The sequence below is a fragment of the Globicephala melas genome, chromosome 1 (assembly GCF_963455315.2).
Source record: "Globicephala melas chromosome 1, mGloMel1.2, whole genome shotgun sequence".
In the NCBI taxonomy this organism is placed as follows: Eukaryota; Metazoa; Chordata; class Mammalia; order Artiodactyla; family Delphinidae; genus Globicephala; species Globicephala melas.
Window position 1 is genome coordinate 6093387 of NC_083314.1, and position 6453 is coordinate 6099839.

Here is a 6453-nt window from a genome sequence, read left to right on the forward strand (position 1 = left end):
AATCTGGAACGGTCAGGGATTCCAGAAGTTAGGAGTGGGACTGAGAATTTGGTGCTTAAACACATTTAGGGTCAGTTAGACCTCACTCCCCTACCTCTCCCTCTTTTTTTCAGTAGGGAGACAGAAGGATAATTCTATGCAAAAATTGATGGAGGGGCTCCAGGATATTGAGCACAGTTGAGAATAGAGCTTAGAAGTTATACTGAAAACAGGAAGGGAAAAAGAAAGTCTGCACATAGAATGGCAAGAATTATGACCTCTGTCCTGTAGGCCAGTCTCAGGACTCTGTGAGCCAGGCTTCTGCCCTTCCTACCACTGCGTTTGACGCCTGCACAGGTGAATGAGGCATCATTTACTACAGGGGTTAACAATGCAATTAATTGGCCCTTGCTAGATCATTTTACTCTCAAGCCCAAGGTCTCTGTTTCCTGCCCATAAACACAGAACATCTACTCATCTTTTCTCTATTCTAAAATATCTAATAAGAGCCAGAGATCTTCATATTTTGTTAAAACAGAGTCTTCAACACGAAAGAGGATCCTGAAACAAACAAAGAGAAAGAAAAGCAATTTAAAGGGAAAAAGTCATGAAGGGAGCAGGAGAATCAAGGTAAAATTAATATCTTTCAGAGACAAGAGAAAATGCTACCTCCGTAAACAGGGACAGGAAACTATGAAAAGAAACAACCAGAGAACATGCTATTTCAGAAGAGTTTCCAGAGAGAAAAAGCTAGTCATATACTAGTGGTCAGAAATCAGAATGGCTTTGAAGCCACTACATTAGATTGTAGGACACAAGAACTGCCTTTGGAATCTTGAGGAAAAACACTTGGCAACTTTGAGTGATAAACTCAGAAAAGTTTTTAACTAATGTGAATATACAGTAAAGACATCTTTGGACATGTAAGTTATCAATAAGTAAGTTTTATTCATTCTTTCTCAAAAAGTTCCTGGAAAGTGAGCTCCAAACAAGAGATAATATCAAGAGGTAGTCAACGCTTGAGAAAGATGGGGGAATGTCTCCGGTGATGGTGGAGCAGATGGTACCAGGGCAAAAGTCCAGGGGGCATAGGTCTCTGAAAGCCACAAATGAAAATTGGAGAGATTACCAGAAGTATGTGATAATATTGAAAGAGGTTTTATATAACTGTTGGTTTGGGAAGAAATAGTAATGGATACATTAACAAATAATCAAATCTTAATATTTAATAAATTATCCTTTGTAACAAATGATAATACAGTGAATAATGCAATTTTAGTATAGAGTTTATCTCTGTCATTGTAATATAAATAGTGACAACATTGTGATATAACCATACCAAGGAAATAAGGGAAGAAAATGTTTTTGTGAATATGTACGTTTGTGTGTGAGAGTGTGTTTTGTTTACATGTGAATGTTCATGGCCAAGTGAGTGCTGTAAAGAGTGTTGAATTTTCAACTTCTGTGGAGAAAAAGCAATAGTGTCTGAAGCTGAATAATCACGACAGAGCAGGATAAAAGTAATGTTGAGAATTTATAGGTAAGTAAGTGAAGAAATGGCTAAAATATTTAAGGTGATTGGTTTTGCAGAGTGCTACTTGGATTTGGGGTAGAGTTTTCATTATACATCTGGTGATAATTCATGACTTTAAAATTATGTAGATGTGTTAAGTTGACAAAAGCAATGTTTTTTTAAAACAGCATAAAATACATTGAAATTTGTTGGAATAAAAGAAACGTCTTCATTGCCAAGCATTTATTGAGACTCTGACACACCAAAGTTTCATTTTAATGAATGTGATTATACATTAGAAAGAGTCAAATGATGACTGGTTTCCTTGGGGAAGAATTTAAGGTTAGAAGTTACGGCTCTGACATAAATGTAATTTTCTCTAGGATAACAGCCCTGAACCCACAAGGGTTGGTTCGGTGTGCATCTTATATGGTTCTTATAACATTTGAAACATTCTCCTCATAGTCAATACACATACTATTGTGACTAGTCTGCTGTCTGCCTGCCACTAGGCTGAATGTCAGGGAGAGTGGGAAGGTTGAAGAGACAGAAAACTATGAATTCAATCATTGGGTCTTAGAATTACATCACTGACTTTTGCTCACCATTTAATCTTCTGGGTTGCAAACTATTTTACAGTCTAAATATATTTTGAAATGTGGTCTTATTAGAGTCTCTTGGCACATTTTAGGCACATTTACAAATCCATAGCCATTTGTGAATTTGCATTGCAGTCCTAATTTCATTAGTTTTTTGTTAGGAGGCATGGACTTTGGGAAAAAATGTAATAACATTGGTTTAAAAAGAGCAAAAAAGCCTTCATTACTCTTTGATTAAATTTCTAATCAGTATTCATTTCCAGTTTCTTCCAAGTTACACTAGAACATAGCAAATAAAAAACAAATCACCAAGTCTGGCAATATTTAAAATATGAATGTCACTTTCCAAATTCATTATTTTCTTTTCCTCAAGGCAATAGACAGCTTAGCGTTCATGGCAAGAAAAATAGTTCCTCTGTGGTCATTTCTATGCATTAAAAGATTTTAAATTTTCTAAGACATTATTCCAGTTTGATCTAACAAATGCTGAAGGCAAACACAGGCTGTTTACATTATGCTTTTTCTCCAAGTGAATGACGTTTACTATAATATTTCAGTACCTGTCAGTGCTTCTGATAATGGGAGAGTCTGTCCACTTTTAAATGTTGTTTATTTCATTAATGTAATATATGACATGGACCTTCATTTTTGAAAACTGCGTCAGTATCTTCCCCTGAAGGAAGGTGAACTGAAGTGAAATGAGAAAAAGGAGCAATCTCTATTCCTTTCCTTTTCCTAAGACCCTTGTTAGAGTCACACTGAGAGGTTTGTCCTAATAAATGAATCTGAATGCAGTTTAATGCAGCAATTTTCTGCAGCATTGTTAGATACTACTGTACTGTCTCTAATTCATTTAAATCTATTAAAAAGTGATCTCTAAAATCATAGTATTTTTAGTTTTAAAAAGTGTATGTCAAATTTGGGCTTTCCTGGTGGTGCAGTGGTTAAGAATCCGCCTGCCAATGCAGGGGAAACGGGTTCGAGCCCTGGTCCGGGAAGATCCCACGTGCTGCGGAGCAACTAAGCCCGTGAGCCACAACTACTGAGCCCGTGTGCCACAACTACTGAAGCCCACGCGCCTAGAGCCCGCGCTCCACAACAAGAGAAGCCACCGCAATGAAAAGCCTGCTCGCTGCAACTAGAGAAAGCCCACGTGCAGCAATGAAGACCCAACACAGCCAAAAATAAATAAATAAATAAATTTATTAAAAAAATAAAGTGTATGTCAAATTTCAAGACTAGAGTAGGAAAAAAGAGGCATTTATCGATTTTTTTATACTTATTTATCTGAATCTTTAAATTTCTGGTGATTTTTTCCTAGCGCTTGGTTTGAATCTAGACCTATATTTTTAGTTGTTTTTATTTTATTACCCTGCTTTTATTCTGGAACAGTTATCGTAAACTTCTTATACACTTTGCTGGGTTATAAATATACTATAATTGTTCTCCCTACCTAGTTTGGACTTCAAAGCACTGTCCTTGAACTCTCCTTTGTTATTTTTAAAATAATATTTTATGCATTTCCATATAGCTGTGACAATATTAACAAAATTCAGGTCTGACTTTCAACAAACTGAGCTTCTATGATTTACAAATGTAACTTTGCTCAACTTTAAATAGATTCACTCAATTTATTCTCATAATGAGCCTGTGGTGTATGGGTTTTATTATTTTTCCGATTTTACTGAATTTTTTGAAGGTTCAGGTGTTTCTCTGAGGCCACACAGCTATCAAGTAGAAAGTTAAGACTCTAGTCCAACAAGTTTGGCTAAAGTGTTCTGAGGACTTAACCTTTCTGCTATTTGGTGTAAAACGTTAACCTCTGTATAATGTTTATCTGTAAAGTGTATACTAATTATTTCTTACGGGCTTTGAAATGTCTTTGCCTCCAAAAAAATTACAAAATAAAGTAGTTAAATTTCACACCTCTTTTTAATTTAGTAACTATCTAATGTATTCCCCATCCATGTATTTTCAGATCTTCTGGGAGATGATGTTATTAAAGAACACTGCTACCCAATATCTGTGCTCAAGTTGGCATTTGACTAAAATGTAATAATTAAGTGATCCTGCAAAAGTTCACCTTTTAGCGATGTTCAATTAAAGGGCAGATGCTGACCCTTGGGGACATCTAGATACATTTGAAGGGATCACCAACTTTGAAATCACCAACTTATGAAAAACTTTGCTTTATGTGACTACAAAAACCTGTTTTTATTTTGCCGTGAGGTGTTTCCAATCTGATTAAGGAAACAAGGCGTTCATCCATTAATTGAACAGAGATAAGTTAAATCAACATGCACCCATGTGAATAATTCAGTGGAGTTATAAAAATGGAAAGATTTAAAAAATCTTTCTGAATTAAATTAGCTTTTACTAATATGTGAATGCAATATGTATGCTTATATATAACGGTTCTGGAAAAAATTATGGTTGCACAACATTGCGAATATACTAAATGCCACTGAGCCAATATGTATGCTTTAAAATGGTTAATTTTAAGTTATGTGAATTTTACCTCGATAAATAATCTTCATATATGGTTTATTATATGCATAAATAATATATGTATTATTTATTTATTTATTAGATGTTGAATGAATAGAAAGTCAATCATTACTTTCAGATAGGTCTTAGGGCATAGAGAAATTATTTTCACTGAATTCAACAATGAGCAGTCTCTGTAGCCAAATATAATCAAAGCCAGCCTTTTAGTGACACACTCAATACAGCAACCTGAAGTGTTTATTTTTTATGGACAAATATATTAAGTAAATTAAAGTTATACAAATGCATAAGCAGAAGTTATACAGAGGGAAAGCTTCAAAAATAGCACAATGTCTTAAGAATCTATATATTTAAAATCCATTTACTTAATACACTCAGGGTCATCTATAGATCAGTAAATCAGCAATTTATTTTCCCATTTTTCATACAGGTAACTCACTAGCAATACAAGCTGAACCAATTATATTTAAAAGTTATTCTGAATTTGGACTAAAAAAATTTAGATTGTAATCCAAACATTAAAATGAATTTTACAAATAAAACTGTAAATGAAAAAGGTTTTAGCTACCTTCTCAGTAAAGTGGATCGATACAAGTTTAGTCTCTAAAAGTATCTTTTAAAAAATTATTCTTCTTTGTTATTCTTAACCTGTTTACATAAACTCTGTCAATGGACATTTATGATTTAATTGAAATCAACTTTTTTCAGCATATTTATATAAAACATATTTTTTCAACTGCTTCAACTGCATCTTGGAAACAAAAAATACAAAATATTTGTTAAATAATAATTTAACATCACTAAAATCTAATAAGAGACTGCCTGGATGTTTTCAAATGATAATAAGTCATTTGCACTTAATTGATTTTTCCATCATGGATTATGATTTCTTATATATACCACATTCAGAGATATAACACAGATACTTTGAAATATTGAGTTTCAAATTAGGAACTCTCAATACTTTCCTTAAAATATAATTTAATGTGAAATAAATGTTTTAAAATTAAAAAGTTATTAAATCATTAAAAGTTATGCTTTTTCCAAGTGTCTCTGTCCTCAAAAAGGCCCTCCAATTATTTGTAGTTCTGTGATTGATGAAAGAAACAATGGGAAAGCAAGGTGAAAACTTTATAAGTTCTCTAAACGAAGTCATTATTCAACCATGAGGAATATTAAATCTTGGTAAAGAGATCAATTACAAGTAGCTCTGTATGTTCACACAGAATTGTATGTTTCCAGTAATGAACTCATATCACCATTAGAAAGGTTGGATATAAATCACTGAGATTTGATAAAATAAAATCCAAGGAACAAATTATTATTATTATTTGCTTTAGGTGTGCAAATAATGATTTCAATTTGTTTGAAGACACAATCATGAGTTTAAAGGAAGTTACTTTTTCACTCATTTTTACCTTTAAACTTGGAGGCTTTTCTAGAAGCAGTAGACAATACAGTCCCATACAAATGGCATTATATTTTCTGACCAGTGAATCTAAATGTCTATCAATGTTTATTTTCATCAGGATGAAAGTACCCACCTTTCACAAAGAAGCCATCTAATATTTTAATCAAATTATTCTGTTTTATTCAATTATATGAAGATAAAACACTATGTGCTAAAGAAATATATTCAATCTGACGTTTCTGCAAGTTAATTTCCCCCACCAAGGTTAGTGAATCGCCTCGCATTGACTTTTAATAACCTATACTCAGGCAATCTCCCGCAGAAATCTTAAGTCACAAGCCTTGGATTCATGGAGTCAAGTAATGTGAAAATGATTGAGGGCATTGTGATTGGAGCCTTATAGAATACTGCTTTCCTTCAAAAAAATAAGCAATCTACTTTTT